Below are 17,052 nucleotides of genomic sequence, written 5' to 3' on the forward strand. Positions count from 1 at the left end.
GAAACCCTTTCACGGCTTATGAATCGCCCTTCCCCAAGCCCACCCAAAACACGCTTGCTACCGAAAATGTTGAGCATTGGCATTCCATCAGCTCTGTTATTGCAAACATTGTAATTATTGTAAAATAATAATAAAGGCCCCGCCTTTTTTTCACAGCGCAATAAATACGTACCCAGGGCCGTTTTCCAATACTCAACTTCGTCTCCGTCTCAGGTTCGTCCCCGAAACCAATCCACGGTTGTGGGCCTGAAGCGTTTAAATCAAATTGGATTACTGTAAACTTTTGCTTTCTTGCATCTCATTTGATGTTTTGTGGCACTATTAGACTAATTAGTGCGCTTACAGCTTCAAAGTTAGGTAGTAAAAAAAAACAGTTGAAGCCTCAGATGGAGCCGATGTTGAGTATTGGAAAACGGCTATTACTCGCATAGTCTAGCGTCAGACTCGTTTGTAAATATGCTTGGAGTAGCATTTGATGTGTGCCTACGAAATAGTCTGTGACCGGGGGGGGGACTGGTTACCAATCTAAAAACTAAGTTTTCTCAGAGCCTAGCCATGGTCGGCGGGGTACCAGTTACTGAAAGTTGTTGGGCGGCGAATTTTCGAGGGGTTCGTCTGCCATGCGTGTCGTATTTTTGCGTGTTTTACTGCGCAATTAATACAGTCTTCTCGCTAATGAGATGAAGAACTGGTACATGGCCGACTGTAGATCAAAGAGGTAAATATTGTGTAACTTATAATGGACTTTATTCGTGGTTTTTCGCCCATAAAAATGCCTACTAGTAATTCCACCGATTGTAAAGTCAACTCGCCCCTTACCACTTGCCCCCTTGCTATTCTCAGATTCTTGACTTGACATCGCCACAAGGCATTATTATCCAGTTTGACTTTGCCAGTGTGCCAGTGCCGTGCAAGCGTGAAATTAGGGTTGTGCTATAATGTGTTTTCCTAGGGCTATCTTGAATCAAGATAATGTTGGTTGGTGAACAAGATCATTGGGGAGCTCATTCCAGTCTAAAATCGCTTTGTTGATATGCCTGTGTATGGCACTGCAAAGATGCATAGCATTGGTCATGTCTGCCTCTCTGTGGTCTTTCCACTGGAGTGATCATATAATATGGGATGTTGAGAGCAATTTCTTTATGAGTGGAACAATAAAAGGTGGTGAGTCTACTGTTTTCCTGCAATGTTGAACTTGAAGGGTTGGCCATTGGAGATTTTGCTGCATATATGTAACACTTGACATTCATTTGTAGTCACCTGTTACAAATCTTGCCGCTTGTCTCTGTACTTTCTCCCATTTATTAATGTGATTTGACTGATGGGGATCACAGACTGCAGCTGCATTTTCCATCTGAGGCCGAATTAAGGTTTATAGGTCACTTCTTTTACAGCTGGCTCAAATCTGGAAAGGTTCCATCTTACAAAACCAAGTGTTCTGTTAGCCTTGTTTACCAATTAATTGATGTGGAGAGACCAAGACAAACCTTTTGAAATTTCAACTCCAAGGTACCCATGATTGGATACAACAGACAGGTTAACATTCATCATTCGGTAAACATTATCAAAGTATTTCTTGCCTCTTGTCATGTGCAGAGTGTGACACTTTTGTGGGTTAAAAGACATCTGCCATTGGTGAGACCAAGTCACAAGACTATCCAGATCTTTCTGTAGTGTTTGCTGGTCACTGGGATGAACAATAGGCAGTTGTCAGCGAATAACTTGATTTTAGTGTCCTTACTAATGTTTTTACCGATGTCATTAGTGTAGAGCAGAAACATCAGCGGACCTAAATCAGTACCCTGAGGTACTCCTGATGTAAACTGGAGTAGGGTCTGATGCTTCTCCATCTACAACAACTTGTTGAGTTCTGTTAATTAACCACGTTCTGATCCAAGACAAAGTGTTAGCCCTAATCCCATAATGTTTTATTTTATGAAGTAATGTCTCATGAGCCACTGTGTCAAATACGTTGCTAAAGTCGAACACCTACACGTATATCTGAGCTTCAAGTTTTATTTTCATCTAAGTGCCGGAGAATTTCTTCAATAGTGTTGATAAGCTGTGTTTCGCTTGAATGATGTTTAAGGAACCCATGCTGATAGTGTTTCATGATATTATATTCTTCAGCATGCATCATGGTGTGGTAGAAGATGATATGTTCTAGTAGTTTTGCAGGCTACTGATGTGAGAGAAATTGGTCTGTAGTTACTTGGCAGTGATCGATTCCCCTTCTTGAACACTGGACAAACATTGGCCGAGAACCAGTCATGTAGCAAATTACCAGTCTGCAGTTATTGGTTGAAGATCATTGTCAAAATTGGTGCAAGCTCATAAGCACACTCTTTCATGATCCGGACTGGGATTTGATCTGGCCCACTTGACTTGTAGGGATTGAGGTTACATAGAAGCTTCAATACCCCGTATTATCGAGTTCAATATCTTCCATTCCGGGAAGCCATGGTGACTGCATTGCTGGGATTGATGATGTATCCTGACTATCCTCTCAGGTGAACAAACTACATGTACTATCTTGTGCATTCAAAGTCTCTGCTTTCTTCTGCTATCACAGGCGAGACCAGATGGAGTAATGAGAGGTGGGATTCCTGTATTGTCTTTTTTCTTTGCCGCAACAAAAGACCAAAAACGTTTTGGCGCTGCTCGAAGATTTTCTATATTAAGTATACCTCTGATGTATTTGTCTTGTGCCTTGTTAAGTTCCATCCAATGTTGTTTCGCAATGTACGAAACAATCTCCAATCTCCTGATTTATTGGTTCTTTTTGCTCTGTTGTAGATCCCCTTGCGTTTCCTCATTGGCCTTTTTATGTTACTGTTTCTTGATCCCGTGATATATCAGAGCTTTCATCGCTAAGAACCGAATATGAGTTTCTGCATCTAACTGGGCTTGATTGGAAGACGGTGGGAATTTCTTTCCGAAAGCCGACTCCAAGAATTCCATCTTCGCTTGGCCACGAAGGCCACCTGCCAAACCGCAAATTTTCAGTTTGTGGCCCTGCATGCTCTACACACTTTGAATTACATGGTGAAAAGGCTGATTGTTTGGTGGCATGCAGCTCTACTCACGCTTCCCGCCAGCTTGCCCCAGGACTTGGAGTTTGTGTACTTCGAGAACCCTCTATTTTTTTTTTTATTATTAATGTTACAAAAGTGGTTGATCCCCAAAAGAGTGAAACCTCAGGTCATGTCCTAGTCCTATGCCATACCAAAAGTATGCAATAGTGCAGAATCTCTTCTCACCCTTGACCCAGTGGTTTACTTTATTTCCAGTTAGACTGGTTCCTGTTCCCTACACAACACTTTGTACATGGTATTTCAAGCTTGGCTCCAAAAAGAAAGCAGCCAGGCGCATTGCTCGACATACGGGAGACATTGTTGCTTCCTTTTGCCCCATAAGTTCCCTCAAAAATCAAAACCTTGCCCCATTTCCATGAAATTAATCCAACAGTTATTCGGCATCAAGTCATTGTTATCTCCTCCAGTGATTCCAAAAGTTCAGAAGTAATTTTCTGTTCTGTTATATAGAACAAGGCCCCCAAATACAAACCGCTGACACTCTGCACCTGACCTTGACTCCACCACTGTATAAAGTTTGTGAGGAATTTTTGTCTTATTGCGTTATTACTTATGACCTCTGGCAAAGAAATCAAATGCCATTCTACACAGATTCAGACATTCATGCGAACTTAGTAACACCCATTTTTTGTTCAAACATCATAACAGGCTTCCAGCTATGCTTGTGTGTATGAGTTGTGGTGCAGTTCACATCGTGGTGCACTTACCAATAGAAGTGCCCTGCAGCACCAACATGTGATATATGTTATTTTATTTGGGACATAATGTTTTGTTTTTGGTTTGTCTAATTGCTACCTCAATTGTAAGTCATGCACAGGGCATGTTCATCCAATGATTTAGGACTGTCAATACAGGTGTAGCCTGGGGAAATGAACAAATGTGAGAGGGCACTGTTCATTTGGTTGATCATTTTCGGAAGTAGAAATTGTGATTGAAATTTGTCTCATTTTGTGTATGGTGTCAGGGGTCGAAATTAGCTTTTTTTTTCATGGTAGCCAGCAGGACCAGTACTTCAGAATTTTCACTGGTCCTGCTGAAAGTTTGGTGGTCCCATTCTAGAACTGCACACGCAGCTGCTGGAGCGATCCTTGTTAGGACGCAGGCCGCGACAAATTGTTTTGCATCAGTTTGCCTGATCGGGCAGGCCATGCTATAAATTTGTTTGCCCAAATAGGATCAACACTTGCCCAAGCTTTCTTGCAATCCACGATTATTATGGCTATTTAACTTAGGCCTACTGCGATACACACAGTCTTTTATTAGGCCCCAAAACAGTTGTGCTATGCCCCCAAAAATAGGATTGGTAGGTCGGAAATTTTTTTGTTTGGAGGACAGATTTTTGTGCTGATTGAATGGCATCAAAGGGGACAACAGCCTCCAAAATTATCTCAAACAGTGAGCACCAGTCTTAATCTATGTAAAAATTTCTACATTTGGCAATTCACAAGCAAATTATAGACAATTCACACAGTGCTACTCAGGCGATCGGGACGGCAAATTGGCCAACAATATCCGTGTATCGCGTGGTAAGCATGCCTGATGCATCCAGACCAGCAGGCTATAAACTGTAGCTATGAGCAGAACAACCTCAAATTAAACTCATGAATGCAGAAAATACGTACATAAATAAGAGACCAAGTTCTGTGAACTAACTTGCAGACAACCTCTTGCAACATTGATGTCTTTTCATCTGCAGCCTCAGGGTTGCATCTGTAACGTGTATGGCCGATGTAGAGAGGACATTTACAGTACATTTAGTACATGTACAGTGCAGACTGGTTCTGCTTCCCACATTTCCATCATGCATTCTTTTGCATGGGCACAGTACGGCAGGAACCACAGCAGCTTCGTTTATTGCATTGAGCTTTTTGCATGTGTTTTCACCACTGCGATAGCGAAATGTGAATGGAAACTTGTAAAAATAACATTTTTTTTTTAATTACAAATGTAAGTAGAGAGACATAAAAAAACAAGCATTTTAATGTGAGAAAAGGTTATTGAAAGATGTTTGTGAAGACAGAAAAGACATCAGATTTCAACTGGCCCACCGGACCACCAGTTTTATTAGATCAGCTGGTCTGCCGACTTTTCTATTGGCCTCAGGCCAGCGGACCATCGTTAATTTCGACCCCTGGTTGTAGCTGTTCAACATCAATTCCATATTCTGAATTGTGAAATCTCCATGCAGTCAGTAATTTGTTCATTGAAATAAGGCACAAAAGCAAAAACAACTTTCCTTCAAAATCAACTCATGTTTGTGTACAAAATCTCAATTCTTCTGCATGTACATGTAGTCTCTAAACACCTCTGCTTTAAATCAATTCAGTTGGTGACATTTGTTCAAAGAACCCTCATTCAGTGCCTAATATCTGGACATTACTTTTTTGGTTTTGGCACCAGATATTAAAGAGGGGGTCATGTGGCCAAGTGTTTAGGGTCTGTGGCTTCCAATCGTAGGGTTGGATTCTTATTCAGCCTAAGTTTCACAACACTTTGGCAGTCTGTGAACAGGCAAAAATCCAATCACACCTAAGATTAAGTATGCACAAGTTTTCTGGGCATGCTTCTTGGTAGTCTAACAAATCACAAAGCTACCTGGTACATGTACATACATGCCTTTGAAGTCTGTCGCTTAACCCTAACCATTCTGAATCCAAAAAGCATATGCATGATTTCAATGATCCCTAGGGGGTTCGGGTAATAACGTGAACAGTTTGGGTCTATTTTCATGCATGCTGCATTTAAATAATGGATAGTATCCATTCTGCATACTGTCCAATATGCCGACATTGTTGGCCAGCAGCCATCCTGTCTGATGTTGAACATTATCCTTCATATGTAATAAGCAGTGACCTGAGCTTTTTATATTAATTAAGGCAAGTTCTGTCATCACTGTCGATGACCACTACTGATTTGTAATGCCAAATGTACATCTTTTATGAGCTGATTGACTCAAAGCGTTGTTTCTGTTTTGTATTTCTTGAACTTACAGATTTCAGGATTTTAGCTGCGCTGCACAGCTGCAGTCAACTTGGTACCACTTCAGAGAGGAGAGAGTTCCTAATTGTGGCGAGATCGCTAAACAAGGACCATGCGTCTTCCACATGTACAGCCGCAGTAATATCGTTTCACATCTGTTGGAGGGTACTTTCACTGCTTGTTGGTCAACACTCAACGTCAACTACTGTACATGTACATCACAGTCCACATGACATGCATTGCACAAACAGGGGCTTGCCAAGACTTCAGCTACAAAGGACCCTGAGGTGGAACACAATTTCCGGCTTGCATGAACTGAGCTTGTGTGTTGTCACACAGTGTTACAGGATAAAAGCTGTCACATGTGTGCATGAGATGTGCGATTTCTGTCGTGGTGGATGGGATGACTTTTATGCATACGTGTACATGTGTCTCTTTGTAGGACATCACAAAACTCCACTGTGCATCAAGCATTTGCCCCCTCAAGCCATCCATCCTGCACAACACCAGTCTCTTTAGTTAGCAAAAGTTACTGGATGCAACTGCAGTCCGCATCAGTTATGCATCATCTGATTAACTCCTTGATTGAGGTTTGACCTGAGCAACATCTGCTTATCTCTGAGAAGTAACGACAAACAGATGTGTGCATGTACCTCCTTGACATCAGTGGAATCCACACCAGCTGTCTTATCAACCTGAGCAAAACCCCAATTGCAGGAAGACCATTTTGAAAGTCATAAGTCAAAGAACATTGCTGCAAGATTGCCCTGTCAGTTGTGCCTATCAACTGATCATCTTGCCATTATAAAATCGAAATTGTTGCTATCCAAAAATCCACCACAACTACTGAGTATCAACAGATTGACCCTTAGAGACTCTTTTGATATTTTGTACTCATTGTGCATCAGTTGATTAAGTCATTGAAAGTTTTAGGCAATCCACTATTCAGACTTCCTGTGTCACATGTGACTTGAACAGTTGCTGAAACTTGCAGGTACATACATGTGTATGCTGAACATGTGAAATACGGGTGCAGCATCTGACCTGATCAATTCCTTTGAAAGCCATTAGTCATTCACCAAGCATGACGTGAGACTTCCGCGTGCATGTGCTGTCAGCCCATCCACACCTGACTTGGTGGTGTCCATCCGTCCACCCTCCATCACTGATTATATTGAGCCTCGTGGGAGATGCTGTTTGCCTTGCAAAGCCATGCATACGCTACACCTGCAACTATTGAGGGATGCAGTGTCACTCCCGCGTGGATCCACCATGAAGTCATGTGTCAGCCTATCCACACCTGACTTGGTGGTGTCCATCCGTCCACTCTCCATCACTGATTATATTGAGCCTCGTGGGAGATGCTGTTTGCCTTGCAAAGCCATGCATACGCTACACCTGCAACTATTGAGGGATGCAGTGTCACTCCCGCGTGGATCCACCATGAAGTCATGTGTCAGCCTATCCACACCTGACTCATTGGTATCCATCCATCCACCTTCCTTCACTGATTTTTGGGCCTCATTGAAGTTGCCGCTTGCCCTGTAAAGTCATGAATGAACTACGTGTACACTTGCAACTGTACATGTACTGTGCCCTCCCCCCACTTGTGGATCCACCATGAACTCCTGTAACACCATTCATTGGACATCCTGTGGCTTTCCTTGAGATGAGATATCCAAGTGGTCTTGGGCTACAAGAGGTTGCTCAGAGTCATGTTGATGACAGCTCAGAAACAACGAACAATACAGTCTGATGGACCTTCAAATGAACTCGGAACTGTTTGATAAAACGTTTTGAATAATGGCAAGACAGAACCAGGCCTCACAACACACTATCAGTCAAACTTACAAGCTTGTTAATTTTCTTGGTGTCTGGCATTGATGAAAATTTCAACACTTTTTCTAAGGACACAAAAAAATTATCAAAGACCTATCTTCTTTGATATGCAACAACTAAGCCCATGAAGTGGTATTTGAAGACATTCTTCAGTTCTGCATGCTGTTCTGGAACACAGTTGTGTGATGAGTGAAACAGATACATATAAATGCCCATGCAACGGCAAAGTGAAAATCCAAGAGTATTTCTGTGAGGACTGGTGATGTTAATGCCAGCATGCTAAAGATGGTTGAGCAATGCCTGTTGGGTGCTGGGTACTGGAATGGATATGTACATGTATGTATGTAGTTCATGAGCAAAAAGTGCTTTCAGTATACTTACAGACGAGAAAAATCAGTTAAATTTGGTCATACCTGTATCCAAATCACAGTCAAATTTAATGGTTTAATTTGCATAGTCTGCATCCAGTATGCACAATCAGTTTATGTTCAGTGTTTTAAACAGTGCGATATTTCTGGTCTCAACACTGGACTCAGTGAAAGGCACAGTTTTTCCAAAATTTCCTCTGGACACAAATCCATGAACAGTTGAAGTACGTATAATTTCAAAACACAATTTTATACCAGTCTGGTACCCAGCATTCTAAGTGTAATCAGTACTGGCACATTATTTAAAAGTAATTCAAGATGCAAGGATGCTAGATCTTATGTAAAGTTGAACTGTTCCCTCAAAATACATTTAGGAAAATCTGATCATCACTTTGTGGCCGACTGCCATTGTTCCTGCAGAAACTGATCATGTTCTGGTGAAGTGTCAACTTGTTAATTGCTCTCAATGAACTCAAAATATATAGGGCAAATACATGTACATTGCAAACATTCAATATAAGATTTGGCTAAAAAGATATGCTATGTAAGTTAGAATGAGGCAAAATGTTCTTTGATAATTGCAGAATTGAAGAGTTTATCACACTGATATCAAATCCACATTACCCCTTTTAAAGCCACAGTTTGAATCTGAAGCTAAATGTAATGTTTTTAATCGATCAGTTAAGCAAAGTTCAAAAGCAAGTCCACATTACCACTTTCAAAACTTCTTTTGGAATCTGAATTAAGCTCTTTAAATCGGACCAAGTCTTTTTATAAGTTTACGCCAGTACTGATTATACATCTTAAAGCCCATTTTAACATCAATTTATCAATTGTCCTTAACCAACAGGCAAACTCAAATCTCTCGAAGCACCCTAGCGCATACAAGTCCCCCCTGGTGTGGGCTGCGTGTTCCCCGTCCACAGGCGCCGACAGGTTCCGGTGAGTTGCCCTGCTGCATAACTTGTGATCGGTTTGTTCAAAATGTGTTACAACTCTCAGATCATTAAATGCTGGGGTTGACAGCAACATGGTAAGGATCCTGTTAACTTTGACAATCAGTTTATCTTTCTACGAAGCAGATGTGTGTATTCCACACTCCAAGCATTGTGAATAAGGAACACTTCTTGCACTTACTGTGAAATTGCTTGCTTGGTATTTCAGAGGTTCCTGTACATTGTGGGTTTGATCTAACTGAATGGAGCATTTACAAGTGGTTACTTTTTGTTGGTTTGCTCTGATGCTTTTGAATGTTTGCGGATTTTAGGCAGTTTTCTCGGTCCCATTTGTGATTAACTTCCATTGTGTTAACTCTGAAACTTCCATGCCATTTGTTGTGTTGACATGTTCCACATTCAGCTTTTGTGAAGCATTTTATCTGATGAAAAAGGCCACCTCTGTGGACTGCCACTTTAAAAAGTCCTGTTAACAGTGATACACTGCATCTGATTATGTCATAAGCATTTTTTTTTCCAATTTTGAGACAGAAAAGTATCGCTACCGTGCACAAATCTTAACCGTTGATGGCACAAAAGAAATTATGGTCAATTTTACCTACAAATCCAATAAGTTCAATTCAAAGAGCTTTTCTCTGGTGTACCAACAGTGTCTTTAACTAATCCCAAAGTGAACTGATTCCTGAAACATTAAAAACAAAAAATTCAGATTCAGTTTCTGTAAACTGCAAATAGTTTCACTGAGAAAACCTGAGCCTAAAAACCTTTTCACTTGCTCAGTCTTTGCATCGTAAAACTTGCAGAAAATTCAAATGTGATCCATTCAGTGTATTTTGGGCTGATTAAGTACATGTAGCTAGCAATATCTGCAGGAGCCCATCCACGCAGCTAGAAATACATGTATCACAGGCATCAAGCAGCTGGGCAAAGCACAGGAGCCAAACTCTTAAAACTGCCCTTGAAAAGTCCTGGTGTGCCAAAGGGGAAGAAGCATGTTGCTGGATTGCTTGATGGATGATGTACCCGGGCCATTCACTCTGATGATGTGGGGAGGGGGGTGTACATTTGTTCCCCAATTTTTGTTGACTTTGGATTTTCAGAAAAAGGGGGAACTTTCAGAAATATTTAAAATGTAAATGTTAAGTCCTTCAACACCTTTTATCCTGCCACCTTGTGGCCTCTGGACAAAGTGAGGCATGTTGTATGATCAAAAAGAAAAACAATACGTTATTTCTGCATGTAACTAATTCAAAATGACCATGTGAAATTGGAACCTTAATGCCATGTGTCTGTGGCAGAGTTTCTCCAAAGACAGTGATTTCTGACTGTTCAATTCACTGTTTCCTTCAGTGCACGTTTTTTAAATCCCCCATTTTGTGGGTACAATAACTTTGTGCCTCCATCAGGAGAGCAGAAAAAATAAACACACTTCACAGGGATCCCATTGAAAATGGCCTTGAGAAATCAGGGAAATATAGTCAGAAAAATCAGGCAACAAGAAAGGGACAAATGCATTTCCCTTCTCCCTCAATGAGGAGTGAATGGCACTGGGGATGAAGTGGCAATCTACCTGTTGGTATCCTTCACAGAAACTGTGGCATCGGGCATGGGGGGCCAGTCCTGGCTACAAGGTCCATGGTAAGTTTAATTGAAGTTTGTAGAATTAATTCATGCACTGTGTAGACATCCTCATGTGTTGCTTGATAAACCCAAGGTACATCTCATGGCTAGGAGTGGTACACTGGCTGCATAGACAAACACAGTATTGCACAGATAGTCTTCAGTCTACGGCAATACCAGTACACTTGATCAAGGCATTGACAAGGCACGAAAATTGATGCTAAAAAGGAGGCGAGTAATAGCTTCGGTGGCCTGATGTAGACAGTTTTTTTGTTCCATTTTGACATTTTTCGACTGTCAGCTTAAGTGTGGCTGTTTCATGCATGACTGCATTAAATTTGTTTGGTCACAAGTAAAACTGACAAGTCAGTTGCAGTATCCAGTCCACATGATATTTTCCAAAGTGGCTCGTAAAAGCTGCTTTCATTTTCAAATATATAGAGGCTGTGCAGTCCAACTACTGCAGTCAGTGATGTCTGAAGCCAATTGTCTGAGCTTCATGTCAGAGACTCTGGGATTTTAAGAGTCCCATTCTTGGCTGGCAACGTAGAATTACAGCTGTCATGACCTTCCAAGAGATCATTTCATGGATACAGTCCTGCATTCACAGTGCCTGATTTTGCAATCTTGCATGGTCTTGTGCCAAATGGTTTCTCATTTGTGCTGCAAAGAATGCAGACCCTTCAAATGGTGCTCTTTCATAACGAGAGTGAAAACCTGACTCAAACAGCACAGGAACACCAAGCCTGGATGCACCTCAGCTGAGACCTTTTGAAATATAAAGTATCAAATCCAAACGTTTTTTGGCCTTTTTTGTAACTGATTTTTCCCCCCGGAACCACAGCCCTTGGCTAACTCTATCCAGTCAGATGGCCACTTCTGTATTCTCTTGCTTTGCAGTCTCTACACCTACCCTCCCTTGTCAAAATTCTGACCTGTACATTTGAATAGCCAGACACAGCCTTGTCAATGCCTTGATCAAGTTAAATGCTTCCCTTTTTGAAGTCCATCTTGAAGTGAGCAAACATGTACATTTTGCTTAACCCATTATAGCGACCCTACTGTGGCCCCCAAGTTTTGAATGCTTTGCAGCTTTGTAAATGATGTCATTATACATCCGTTGCTGCAGGGTCCCTCTCAATTGGTCCTGAGCCTGTAATCAAGGACAACCTGAATTTAATCTGTGGCTGTACTGTTTGTGTTCATTCCCTTGTGGTCCTTCAATCAGTGGGCCTTCTTGTACCCTTCAAACCTGTCATAGTTTGTACCATACCCATGACTGGGTGACAGCCTAGGAGTCATGTTCTAATGAACCGCAGTTACGGTAGAGAGCATATCTCATACTGTATGCTAAGTGGAGAATATTTTGTCCACAAACACCTTCAACAGGTGTTTCATAAATTTATCAATGAAGTAGTTCGAATTGACACCTTGTGGCAAAATATCTTGCTCACGAAGATAAAGACCCATCTTCATGTTTGTTGAAAATGTTTATAAACCTTGGCTGACAAATTTGTAGATTGATCCTGAGTCTGATCATCAGTCGTGTACATTTCAATGAAATTTGTCCTCAAAGTATCATCACTGACCACAAATTCAGTGTTTATTTTCACAAGGGAGATCTGTGTTGTTAGCCTTAGATTAATTGCAGCAATTGCTGTTTCCAGATTCCAATCTGTCCCATAGTCAGCAAATTTAAATGACATTGAACTGCGGGCACAGTAGAGGATCAAAATGATAATTGAAGAAATACGATTTTTGGTCTTGAAGTCTTTGACAAAGCACCAGTAGCCATTCAGATTTCCTAGTTGTTTGTATGCTAACTGCATATGCCATGTTCAGGAGTTAAAACACGCGCAGGGAAAGAAGTTTTTGACAAAGCACCAGTAGCTTTTCAGATTTCATAGTTGTGTGTATGCTAACTGCATATGCCATGTTCAGGAGTTAAAACACACGCAGGGAAAGAAGTTTTTGAAAAAGAACCAGTAGCTTTTCAGATTTCCTAGTTGAGTGTATGCTAACTGCATATGCCATGTTCAGGAGTTTAAACATGCACAGGGAAAGAAGTTTTTGAGAAAGAACCAGTAGCTTTTCAGATTTCCTAGTTGTGTGTATGCTAACTGCATATGCCATGTTCAGGAGTTAAAACACGCGCAGGGAAAGAAGTTTTTGACAAAGCACCAGTAGCTTTTCAGATTTCCTAGTTGTGTGTATGCTAACTGCATATGCCATGTTCAGGAGTTAAAACACGCGCAGGGAAAGAAGTTTTTGACAAAGCACCAGTAGCCATTCAGATTTCCTAGTTGTGTGTATGTTAACTGCATATGCCATGTTCAGGAGTTAAAACACGCGCAGGGAAAGAAGTTTTTGAGAAAGAACCAGTAGCTTTTCAGATTTCCTAGTTGTGTGTATGCTAACTGCATATGCCATGTTCAGGAGTTTAAACACATGCAGGGAAAGAAGTTTTTTGACACAAATGTGTCAGTATGAAGAAATCAATTTTGAAGAAGTCGTGATTAAACAGCAATTGCTCTTAGGGGAAAAAAGCCATTGTGCATAATCTATAACATTTGTTATGTTCTAGAAATTTCTAGTCCTGATTTCGAAGTACTGATATCATTGATGAAATGTGATCACACAGTAATTTAGCAACATTTGTTTGGTCGTGATGGTTTGAAGGGTATCAGAAATCTTTTAATTTAGGGCAAGATTTTGAATTTGCAGTCAGTTAGCTCTTTCATTTTCTACAGAGGATGGTTTGTTTTTCATAAATTAATCTTCCTGTAAAAAAGTACCTTTTTATGAATTGCGTTCATTGTCTGAAGTCAAATAACTTAAGCAGGCTCCAGAAAAATCTGCAATTGCCGACAACAGATACGCTTGGCTGTCAAAAAAAAAAAAAAATGACCAAAAAGTGAATATCACATCCGCTTGAGTATTCTTTCCTGCACACGGTCTTTGTGAGCAGTAATTCACTTACATATGACCATTTTGGGGAAAAAGAGTTTCAACAAGACTGTTAAATTCTCATTTGACTGCCGTTGAAAGAGAAACTTGTGAAAAAGACTCTTAAAACAATGTTTTTTCTTTCAAAAGGAGCAATTGAAAGTACATTGCGCCAAAGGGCTTTTGCCCAGAAGTCACTTTTCAAGTTAATGATCTACCATAAGTCATCCGTTCTCGTTAGTTTGCAAATGGTTCCACGCAAATCCCTGTGGAAGCCTTAAAGATACTGCCATTACTGTTGGCACATGCGCTGCAACTTGAAGGCATTCCTGGTAGAAAATGTGACTTTTGAAACGGCAAGATGTTAGTGCAACTTCTAAAATGCATCCAAACACCAGAAATGCTGACTCAGATTGAGTCATTTGAACAGCATCTTTCGTATTGGTATCTTGCTACAACTTCACATTTGGCATGACTCTGAGGCTCTGCCATGTAGCAGTGATCACTACAACAGGGCCACGTACAAGCGAGTTCAACATAGCAACATGACAGCTATTTTCAAACTGCTGTTTTGTTGGTCCTCTAGTGTTTTGGCAACACGGTCTTTGTGCTTAGAATCAAGTGTACCAAAATCAAGCTTAGTTGAAGCTGAATGGCGGAGTGATAGTTAAGTTGTACTTAACGACAATCAAGCAACCGTTGGCCATCATTAAGTTTTCATCACTTTTCCCTGGCTTACTGTGGCGGCAGTTGTGGATTTTTCTGGACCCTGTTTAGGTTAACATGTGAGCATGTGCAATATCTGTGATTATGTAGACCAGTGTACACCAAACTGCCATGAGATTGTAAGGGTTTATGAGAGCAATACATGTGGATGTAATTGTAATGTGCATGAATTAATGAAAACTTCAATTAAATTTAGCATGGAGTACAGGACAGGCTAACCCTGTGTCATCAGATGGCATAGTTTCTACAGATACCAACAGGCAGATTGCTACCACATCATCCATCAAGGCTCAGAGGAACATGGATATTCAAAAGGGTGCATCAGGGCTGTAACCTAAAATGGTTTGGACAAATCTTGCAAGGGATAAACCACTTTTTGCAGTGCAATCATATTGCAAACATGCACACATTTTTTTAAGCGAAAAAATGTCTGCCGTCATCTGCATATTTGGTATTGACAAATTTTTTTGAGTTTGGCATTTGTGCATAAACCAGACTACCCATCAGTCAGGGAGACTGAAAAAAAACAAAAACAACTTGTGCCTACCAGTAAGGCACAAGCTGGGAGCTTGCGGCATCTTGATAAACATTTCAGCAGCATTCTTTAAATCCAAAAGGGCTCTGGTCAGTTGAAAAAGAAACCGCTACATGTGCATAACACAGTTGCGAAAATGGAAGACATCAGTGAACGTTGTTTATTCCCTTGTGCAGTTTTGGGAAATTCCGAATACACTGTTAGGAGTTTTTCTGAAGGCTGTTCTTGCTGGGAAGATGAAAAGGTTTTTGTGGTGGCTCATTTTTTTAATCTTCTGACTGGTCATTGTACTTTTTAAAAAGAGAACGTTTTGAGTCCTGTATTCTGGAGCTTTGCTTTAAAAAGAATTCAATCAAGTAAATAGTATTACGTCTTGAGCTGCAGTTGTTTTGAATTTTTTTTTAAGACGAGATATAGTTTGATGCAGTTTATCACTGACTTAAGGAGACAAACTAACAATTCCTATTTGGCCTTGAATCTGTGGCTTATCAAAATGATACCACAAACGAGGTCACTCAGTTTAGTTTTGAAGGTATTAGTTACGTGCATTGGTAGAACCTAAACAGACTACCATCAACTAAGAATTAACTAAATGTCTTTCCTTTACGACTCCTGAAATTACTGCATTGTGATGGAACATTACAGTGCAACAAATGGCTGTATTTTAGGAGTTGCACTTTAAAAGTTTATCACAGTTTGAGGTCAACATTAAGCACCTTAAAGGTCTAGCAGACATCAAAAAGCATCTAAGAAAACCAGCAGAAGGTTACCATGTTGTGAAATGTTTCATTTCCTTTAGATCAAATCCTGCAATGTAACATGGAACATTCCGAGAATATCCAAGTGATGCAGTTGCACATAGGTGTGAGATTGTACCATTATTTGCAATCGTTTTGGAGTTGTAGAAATACATATACATCTACTACGTAGAAAGTAAACTAGTTGTTGGAGTTAATGCGATCCTTGTTATGTTGCAGTCAACTTGGGCATTTTTGATCAGGAGAGTTCGTATACATCAAGAACAACTGATTGCGAGTTAATGCAGTGGGCAACTCACTGGACCTGTTGGCGTCTGTGGGCGGGGAACACGTGGCCCACACCAGGGGGGACTTGTATGCGCTAGGGTGCTTTTTTTTTTGGCCGCTCAAGTTCAAGTTTTAGTTCAAGTTCATTGCCAAGTTCAAAGCTAATGTCAAGTTCAAGTTCAAATAAAATTTCTTTGAAAGAATTTTTTTTCTCCAAGAAAAGATTGAGGGCGCCCTTCCATCAAACTTGACTACACAAAAATACATCCAACAATTACACCCAGCACAAGATTGAGGGCGCTCTTTCTTTTTTTATTGCATCTGACGCACATTCCTTTCTCCAAGAGAAGATTGAGGGCGCCCTTCTATCAAACTTGACTACACAAAAATACATCCAACAATTACACCCAGCACCTAGATTGAGGGCGCTCTGTCATCCGACATATGTGAATAGATTGACAAGGATTTGGTTTGTTAACTTATGCATGCAGTGTGGTGGCAGTGTGCATTCACAGACTGGATATGAGCCCCCCACAACACAATACAAAACAAGCCTGCTGCCTACTTTACAGTTACTTCACGTTACACAAGTAATGGAAGAAGTGAAAACTGGGATGGTGTAGCAAATTTTCTCATTTAAATTAAATTGGCTCTTTTCCAGACACCTAGAAAAACAAACTTTGTATTTTGTTCATTTAAAGTCCATTACAAATGAATTACGAGCTTGTAAAATAGGCAGCAGGCACACTGAATACAAAAACACACACAAACAAAAATGGTTTTTAATTCAGCAATCAATACACAAACAACCTACACCAGCACATCATACTCTTTTTTTAAAAAGGTTAATTGTTGAATTTGATCACTTTCAAACTACCATTACCAAGTTTTTGTGGAGTTGAGACATTTAAGACGGAAATACTTTTCACATGCAGAGGAGCCAAGCAAAAGGTTTTTTACATG

The 17,052-nt window shown here is 40.5% G+C and overlaps 1 long non-coding RNA gene across 1 annotated transcript; it reads left to right on the forward strand.

Annotated features, from left to right (window-relative positions):
* Positions 1 to 524: 524 nt before the first annotated feature.
* On the forward strand, positions 525 to 16,266 carry LOC110976249 (uncharacterized). The gene is made up of 2 exons (XR_015424398.1): positions 525 to 718; positions 6,088 to 16,266. It is a non-coding gene; the product is annotated as an uncharacterized LOC110976249 (long non-coding RNA).
* Positions 16,267 to 17,052: the final 786 nt, after the last annotated feature.

Source organism: Acanthaster planci, linkage group LG02 (genome assembly GCF_054643075.1).
Source record: "Acanthaster planci isolate LZ-2023a linkage group LG02, COTS_SCS, whole genome shotgun sequence".
NCBI classification, from domain to species: domain Eukaryota; kingdom Metazoa; phylum Echinodermata; class Asteroidea; order Valvatida; family Acanthasteridae; genus Acanthaster; species Acanthaster planci.